Raw genomic sequence first — 9,688 nt, forward strand, 5'->3', positions numbered from 1 at the left:
GCACTGAGATCTGCGCTGCCAGCAGTCACCACTAGAGGGCGCCTGTGGTGTATGCACAGAGATCTGCGCTGCCAGCAGTCACCACTAGAGGGCGCCTGTGGTATGGTGTATGCACTGTGCTCTGCGCTGCCAGCAGCCACCACTAGAGGGAGCCTGTGGTGTATGCACAGAGATCTGCGCTGCCAGCAGTCACCACTAGAGGGCGCCTGTGGTATGGTGTATGCACTGTGCTCTGCGCTGCCAGCAGCCACCACTAGAGGGCGCCTGTGGTATGGTGTATGCACTGTGCTCTGCGCTGTCAGCAGCCACCACTAGAGGGCGCCTGTGGTGTATGCACTGAGCTCTGCGCTGCCAGCAGCCACCACTAGAGGGTGCCTGTGATGTGTTGTATGCACTGAGATCTGCGCTGTCAGCAGCCTCCACTAGAGGGCGCCTGTGGTGTATGCACTGAGATCTGCGCTGCCAGCAGCCTCCACTAGAGGGCGCCTGTGGTGTATGCACTGAGATCTGCGCTGCCAGCAGCCTCCACTAGAGGGCACCTGTGGTGTATGCACTGAGATCTGCGCTGTCAGCAGCCTCCACTAGAGGGTGCCTGTGGTGTATGCACTGAGATCTGCGCTGCCAGCAGCCTCCACTAGAGGGCGCCTGTGGTGTATGCGCTGAGCTCTGCATTGCCTGCGCTGTTGTATGGACAGAGCTCTGCGTTGCCAGCAGCCACCACTAGAGGGCGCCTACGGTATGTTGTATGCACTGAACTCTGCGCTAGCTGCAGCCACCACTGGAGGGCACCTGCTGTATATAATGAGCTTCATGCTGCCTGCGGTCACCACTAGAGGGCGCCTGTGGTGTGTTGTATGCACTGAGCTCCCCCTAGTGGTGGCTGTGAGTAATCAGCATTTTAAAGTCTTATGTAAAAAGATAAAATAAATTAAAATTGTGTACAACTTGGAAAGGTGGACAGGTCACTAATGGGCTCCAATATTGAATTTGCCCTGAAAAATCAGCTATTCCCATCAATGAGCTCTCGCTGAGCAGCACATATGTGCTTAACCCCTTATTAGTCAATCATTCCTGAAAACCCCCCCATTACCCTGCAGTAACCCTAAATCCCCGTAGCCTTTGCAGGGCGTCCGTGTGTTATACCTGCACTGAATCTGTATTTCAGCCTCTCGTCCTTTGGGGCCTCAGGATCTTGACGAGTTCCCCTGAAGACCCCCAGATGCAGAATGTCCCCATGATGGAAGGTTTCCCAGCATATAGCATCCATCGCCCCTTGTCAGCGCTGCCTGCCGGGGCCGGACGTTAACCCTTTCTTTCCCCGTGAGCCCCCTCTCGTCTCGTTGCTGCCTTCCAGCTCTTCACCAATCAGCGAATCGTATTGGTGAGGACCGGGGAGCGCCGCTGCCTGTGCGGATACTTCCACTGCAAGAAGCCGAGAGATGAGCGACTGCTCGCAGCAGAAGTATCCCGACCCGCAGCGCCGCTCCCCGGTCCTCCCTTCACACCCTAGCCGCTGATGTCCCCACAGTATCCGCATGGTGTTACAAAGGTCCGGACATTTGTGTTAAAAATCGCTGATTGGTCGCAGGCGCTGCCCGCGACCAATCACCGATTTGGGCGCCAAATTTAAATATCGGCCGCGACCAATCACCGATCTTGGCTCCACATTTAAACACCGCTCTCGGCTTCTCGGAGTGGAAGTATCCGGACAGGCAGCGGCGCTCCCCGGTCCTCACTAATACGATTCCGCTCCCCGCTCCTCACCAATACGATTCGCTGATTGGTCGCGTGCGGAGAGCGCGACCAATCAGTGATGTTGGCGCTAAAGTTAAACACCACTGTGCTGATTGGTCGCCGACGCTGTGCGCGACCAATCACCGATTTGGGCGGCACATTTAAATAGCGTCCGCGACCAATCAGTACAGCGGTGTTTAAATGTGGAGCCAAGATCGGTGATTGGTCGCGGCCGATATTTAAATTTGGCGCCGAAATCGGTGATTGGTTGCGGGCAGCGCCAGCGACCAATCAGCGATTTTTAACACAAATGCTGACATCCATGCGGCTAGGGCGTGAAGGGAGGACCGGGGAGCGGCGCTGCGGGTCCAATTGGTCGCGGCCGCTATTTAAATGTGCCGCACAAATCGTTGATTGGTTGCGGACTTGGCCCGCGACCAAGCACTGATCTTGCGGCCAAAGTTAAACACTACTGTGCTGATTGGTCGCGGACTCTGCCCGCGACCAATCACGGATTTGGGCGCCAAATTTAAATATCGGCCGCGACCAATCACCGATCTTGGCTCCACATTTAAACGCCGCTGTGCTGATTGGTCGCTGCCGATATTTAAATGTGGCTCCCAAACCGGTGAGTGGTCGCGGGCGGCGTCGCCGACCAATCAGCACAGCGGTGTTTAAATGTGGAGCCAAGATCAGTGATTGGTCGGGTCCGAAGACCGCGACCAATCATCGAATCTTCTTGGTGAGGACCGGGGAGCGCTGCTGCCTGTGCGGCTACTTACGCTGCGAGAACCCGGGACATAGTGGGCGCTGGCAGCAGAAGTATCCCGACCCGCAGCGCCGCTCCCCGGTCCTCCCTTCCGCATGGAGGTCAGTGGCACCGGCGGTCCTTCCGCTGCTACCAGCCGGGAGATGAGCGCCTTGCGCCGCTCATCTCCCGGCTGTATCTCCGTCCCGCAGATGGGTCCGGCGGTCGGGTTCCTTCTGCTGTTGCTGGCCGGGAGATGAGCGCCTCGCGGAGCTCATCTCCCGGCTGCATCGCCGCTCAGCTCCGTCCCCCAGATGAGCCGCTAACGGCCGCCATCTTTTTTCAGAAATCCCACAGCGCTGATTGGCCGCTGCCGGACCAATGAGCGACGCGGGATTTCCTGGACAGACAGACAGACAGACAGACAGATGGGATAAGACGATTATATATATATAGATAATTTACCTTTCTCCTCATTAAAGATGGAATTAGCGGCTTTTTGATTTTCTTATGATGTAAAAACTGCGCCTGAGATGATTCATTACGGTGTAATACAATCACCCCACGAGGAGCTTTTACAATCTGTTATAGAGACCTGATGCTTAAAGGGGTTGTCTACTTTTATATACCCCCCCCCCTATAAGGGGATGGGGGGCAGTGATGGCATTTAATGGGGGTTGGTCACGCTCCCTTTATTAGTACGACACCAGCTTGTCTGTTCTGCTTAAAAGCCTCTCTATATGCCCTATTACTTCCTATGGCTATCATGCAGAATATTTGTAACTTTTAGGTTGTTCTGTGCTATATTATTTTTTAATAGCATCAAAATTCCCCATGTAAATTATAAATTTCTTTCTGCTTTGCTCATAGCCACCACTAGAGGGTGCCACATGCATACAGATTTGTGTTCCTTATATAAACAGAATGCAAAGAACTCCCCCTAGTGTTGGCTGCAGGTACCTAGAATGTAACATCAATGACTTGGGTTGAGGAAATAAAACGTACAATTATGTACTAAATGGTAAAACAATGGGTAAAATAGTCGCTATAGACTTGCGTGTATGGGCGGAAGTTGAAGTCCACTTTAGTGACCAGTGGCCGGCAAATAAAATGATGGGATGCATTAAAAGAGGCCGAGCTGCTCCTGAGGAGAACGTCCTTCTGCCTTTATACAAGTCCCTATTGCGGCCACACAGGACTGGGGACAATTTTGGGCTCCAGTCTATAAGGAAGATATAGATGAACTAGAGCGGGTGCAGAACAACCAAGGTGATGAAGGGAATGAGGGACTGCAGAGGACGAGGGATCAGACTGGGGGTTATTCAGTTTGGAGAAAAGACGGCTGACGGGAAATCTCATTACAATGGAGAAATGGATGAGGGGACAGGACCCAGATTTTCTGATGATCTTTCTACACCTTGATCTGCAACAATGACAAGGAGGCGTCCTCTCCATCTTCTATATATATAATTCAGTCAGTCAGTCAGTCAGTCAGTCAGTCAAGGAAATCCCGCGTCGCTCATTGGTCCGGCAGCGGTCAATCAACGCCGCGGGATTTCTGAAAAAAGATGGCGGCAGTTAGCGGCTCATCTCCCGGCCGGCAACAGCAGAAGGAACCCGACCGCCGGACCCATCTGCGGGACGGAGATGCAGCCGGGAGATGAGCGGCGCGAGGCGCTCATCTCCCGGCCGGTAGCAGGGGAAGGACCGCCGGCGCCGCTGACCTCCATGCGGAAGGGAGGACCGGGGAGCGGCGCTGCGGGTCGGGATACTTCTGCTGCGAGCGCCCGCTATGTCCCGGGTTCTCGCAGCATAAGTAGCCGCACAGGCAGCGCTGCTCCCCGGTCCTCACCAAGACGATTCGATTATTGGTCGCGGTCTTCGGACCCGACCAATCACTGATCTTAGCGCAAAAGTTAAATACCGCTGTGCTGATTGGTCGCCGACGCTGCCCGCGACCAATCACCGATTTGGGCGCCACATTTAAATATCGGCCGCGACCAATCAGCACAGCGGTGTTTAAATGTGGAGCAAAGATCTGTGATTGGTCGCGACCGATATTTAAATTTGGTGCCCAAATCGGTGATTGGTCGCGGGCAGCGTCCGAGACCAATCAGCACAGTAGTGTTTCACTTTGGCCGCAAGATCAGTGATTGGTCGCGGGCCAAGTCCGCGACCAATCAACGATTTGTGCGGCACATTTAAATACCGGCCACGACCAATTGGATGTCAGCGCCGCTCCCCGGTCCTCCCTTCACGCCCTAGCCGCATGGATGTCAGCGGCGCTGCCTGTGCAGCTACTTCCGCTCCGAGAACCCGGGACATGAGCAGGCGCTCGGAGCAGAAGTATCCCGACCCGCAGCGCCGCTCCCCGGTCCTCCCTTCACACCCTAGCCGCTGATGTCCCCACAGTATCCGCATGGTGTTACAAAGGTCCGGACATTTGTGTTAAAAATCGCTGATTGATCGCTGGTGCTGCCCGCGACCAATCACCGATTTGGGCGCCAAATTTAAATATCGGCCGCGACCAATCACCGATCTTGGCTCCACATTTAAACACCGCTGTGCTGATTGGTCGCGGTCGATATTTGAATTTGGCACCCAAATCGGTGATTGGTCGCGGGCAGCGCCAGTGACCAATCAGCGATTTTTAACACAAATGTCCGGACCTTTGTAACACCATGCGGATACTGTGGAGACATCAGCGGCTAGGGTGTGAAGGGAGGACCGGGGAGCGGCGCTGCCGGTCGGGATATTTCTGCTGCGAGCGCCCGCTCATGTCCCGGGTTCTCGCAGTGGAAGTAGCCGCACAGGCAGCGGCGCTCCCCGGTCCTCACTAATACGATTCCGCTCCCCGCTCCTCACCAATACGATTCGCTGATTGGTCGCGTGCAGAGAGCGCGACCAATCAGTGATCTTGGCGCTAAAGTTAAACACCGCTGTGCTGATTGGATGCGGACGCCAGACGCGTCCAATCACCGAGATTGGCGCCAAATTTAAACAACGCTCTGCTGATTGGTCGCGGACTCCAGCTGCGACCAATCAGCGATTTTGGCGCCAAATTTAAACACCGCTCTGCTGATTGATCGCGGTTGCTGGCCGAGATCAATCAGCAGTATTGGGGCCAAATTTAAACCTCACTCTGCTGATTGGTCGCAACCACCGGCCGCAACCAATCTGCGTTATTTTGTGCCAAATTTAAACAACGCTCTGCTGATTGGTCGCGGCCGTCAGCCGCGATTAATTAGCGATTTTGGCGCCAAATTTAAACATGCTCTCCAGTCCTCACTAACACGGTTTGCTGATTGGTCGCGGCCGCCGCCCGCGACTAAGCGATTTTGGCGCAAAATTCAACCACCGCTCTGCTGATTGGTCGAGGCCGCCGGCCGAGATCAATCAGCAGTATTGGTGCCAAATTTAAACACCGCTTCGCTGATTGGTCGCGGTGGCTGGCCGCGACCAAGCAGCGAAATTGGCACCAAATTTAAACGCTCTGCTGATTGGTCGAGGCCGCCGGCCGTGACCAATCAGCCATATTGGTGCCAAATTTAAACACCGCTTCGCTGATTGGTCGCGGTGGCCGGCCGCGACCAAGCAGCGAAATTGGCGCCAAATTTAAACACCGCTCTGCTGATTGGTCGTGGTTACCGGTCTCGAATAATCAGCATTATTAGTGCCAAATTTAAACACCGCTGTGCTGATTACTCGCGACCAATCTGCGATATAGGCGCCAAATTTTAACACCGCTTTGCTGATTGGTTACGGTTGCCGGCCTCGACCAATCAGCGATTTTGCCGCAAAATTGAAACACAGCTCTGCTGATTGCGCCCGGTCGGCCGCATACCTATTCTAGAATACCCGATGCATTAGAATCGGGCCACCATCTAGTCTAATCATAATAACAGACGGGGATTCTTTACTGTAAGAGCATTAAGACTATGGATCTCTCTGTCACATGATGCTGTCATGGTGGATTCACTACCAGTATACAAGGAGGGCCTGGACACCTTTCTTGAAGAATATAATCTTATAGTTTCTAGATTGTGTGATGATGGTGATCCAGGGAACTCGCCTGATTGCCGTTTGTGGAGTCAGGAAGGAATTTTCCCCTGATATGGGGCAATTAGCATCTGTCTCCCGGGGTTTTTGTTTTCTTTCCTCTAGATCAGTGTTTCCCAAACTCCAGTCCTCATGGCCCCACAGGTCATGTTTTCAGGATCTCCTTAGTGTTACACAGGTGATGGAAGTATCATCAAGACATCAGGAATTCTCTCACCTGTGCAACACTATGGAAATCCTGAAAACGTGACCTGTGGGGGCCGTGAGGATGGGGTTTGGGGAACACTGCTCTAGATCAACGTGTTATTGTACTGGTTGAACTTGATGGACTTGTGCAGTCAACCTAAAAGGGAGTCAGCACAGAATGACTGTTCAAACCAAGCGCAGGCGCTTAGTGCATCATGGTGCAGCCAAACATTGAAGGTCGCCTTCCCACGTGCTTGTTTTCTCTCCATTTGCACACCTCGCCCCCCCCACCTTTGATGATAGCTCTGGCTTCATAGAGCAATGTTTGGCCAAATCACGGTGCACCGAGGGCCGGTGCTTGGTTTAAACAGTCGTTCTGTGCTGTCAGACTCGTTTTAAATGTTTGGCCTCGCCAAAGGTGCACTAAGCGCCTGTGTTATCACAGAATAGTGAGGACCGGTGTAGAGCGTGAGGCGTGGACATGGTGGTATCACAATAGTGAGGACTGGTGTAGAGCGTGAGGCGTGGACATGGTGGTATCACAATAGTGAGGACGGATGTAGAGCGTGAGGCGTGGACATGGTGGTATCACAATAGTGAGGACGGGTGTAGAGCGTGAGGCGTGGACATGGTGGTATCACAATAGTGAGGACGGGTGTAGAGCGTGAGGCGTGGACATGGTGGTATCACAATAGTGAGGACGGGTGTAGAGCGTGAGGCGTGGACATGGTGGTATCACAATAGTGAGGACGGGTGAGATCGTGAGGCGTGGACATGGTGGTATCACAATAGTGAGGACGGGTGAGATCGTGAGGCGTGGACATGGTGGTATCACAATAGTGAGGACGGGTGTAGAGCGTGAGGCGTGGACATGGTGGTATCACAATAGTGAGGACGGGTGTAGAGCGTGAGGCGTAGACATGGTGGTATCACAATAGTGAGGATGGGTGAGATCGTGAGGCGTGGACATGGTGGTATCACAATAGTGAGGACGGGTGTAGAGCGTGAGGCGTGGACATGGTGGTATCACAATAGAGAGGACGGGTGTAGAGCGTGAGGCGTGGACACGGTGGTATCACAATAGTGAGGACGGGTGTAGAGCGTGAGGCGTGGACATGGTGGTATCACAATAGTGAGGACGGGTGAGATCGTGAGGCGTGGACATGGTGGTATCACAATAGTGAGGACGGGTGTAGAGCGTGAGGCGTGGACATGGTGGTATCACAATAGTGAGGACGGGTGTAGAGCGTGAGGCGTGGACGGGTGTAGAGCGTGAGGCGTGGACATGGTGGTATCACAATAGTGAGGACGGATGTAGAGCGTGAGGCGTGGACATGGTGGTATCACAATAGTGAGGACGGGTGTAGAGCGTGAGGCGTGGACATGGTGGTATCACAATAGTGAGGATGGGTGTAGAGCGTGAGGCGTGGACATGGTGGTATCACAATAGTGAGGACGGGTGTAGAGCGTGAGGCGTGGACATGGTGGTATCACAATAGTGAGGACGGGTGAGATCGTGAGGCGTGGACATGGTGGTATCACAATAGTGAGGACGGGTGAGATCGTGAGGCGTGGACATGGTGGTATCACAATAGTGAGGACGGGTGTAGAGCGTGAGGCGTGGACATGGTGGTATCACAATAGTGAGGACGGGTGTAGAGCGTGAGGCGTAGACATGGTGGTATCACAATAGTGAGGATGGGTGAGATCGTGAGGCGTGGATATGGTGGTATCACAATAGTGAGGACGGGTGTAGAGCGTGAGGCGTGGACATGGTGGTATCACAATAGTGAGGACGGGTGTAGAGCGTGAGGCGTGGACATGGTGGTATCACAATAGTGAGGACGGGTGAGATCGTGAGGCGTGGACATGGTGGTATCACAATAGTGAGGACGGGTGTAGAGCGTGAGGCATGGACATGGTGGTAGCACAATAGTGAGGACGGGTGTAGAGCGTGAGGCGTGGACATGGTGGTAGCACAATAGTGAGGACGGGTGTAGAGCGTGAGGCGTGGACATGGTGGTAGCACAATAGTGAGGACGGGTGTAGAGCGTGAGGCATGGACATGGTGGAAACACAATAGTTAGGACGGGTGTAGAGCGTGAGGTGTGGACTCTGTGTTGTCACACAATATAATCACATCTAGTAACAGAACCTTTAATGGATGTTTTATACAAAAGTGAACATTCGCTCTGAAGTCTTAAAACCCTATAATTCAAGAAACTATTTCCTCCATACGAAATGCACGTGTAGATAGTGTCACGGGTGTGTTGCCACGAAGATCGTCACGAGTACACAGCCTGACTTCTCGCAGCTGACTTGTTGGTGCTTTGTGTTTTCTCGGCAGTGAAGGAGTTAATTCTCTCTCTCTCTGGGCTAGCTGAGGTCCAGCCTCGCCCAGCTGCAATCAATGCTTCGTTAGTGAGACTCCTTTATATTCCTGCAGGTCTGTTTGTGAGGTGTCGGTGAAAGCTTTTCATTCAGACTTACAGAGCGGATCGTGGTGTTTGGAGTTGCTGAGATAAGTGTATTTGAAAGTGTTATTTCCCTTTCCTCGCTTTATCATTTATCTCCTTTCCCGTTGGTGTTCCCTCTGTTGTAGTTTTGTTGAAGTTGTATGCAAGGTGGTTTTGGTTTTTCCCTTGTACTGTCTCGTTCGTCTATATACTGTGTGTGGGCATATTATTGCTGGTTCCCAATTGTTGTGATCAGGGTCCTTCTCAGGACTAGATTACTGTGGTGCAGGGATCCTCAGGAGGTAGGGGTTACGCTGGCGGCCTGGACCTCTGTACCTTTAACAGTACCTCCAGGATGAGGGATTAGTCAGGGCCCCAGCTTAGGGTCAGCTTAGGCCCCCTACCTCCAGTATTCTGTGACAGTGTGACATTTTCACCGACCAACTTAGTTTTTCTCCTGCTACCATGGATCCAGTAGCCGGTCTAGCTCAGCAGTTGCAGAGTT

Source organism: Phyllobates terribilis, unplaced genomic scaffold, assembly GCF_046119375.1.
Source record: "Phyllobates terribilis strain yellow unplaced genomic scaffold, ASM4611937v1 Scaffold_256__1_contigs__length_2794641, whole genome shotgun sequence".
Taxonomy (NCBI): Eukaryota; Metazoa; Chordata; class Amphibia; order Anura; family Dendrobatidae; genus Phyllobates; species Phyllobates terribilis.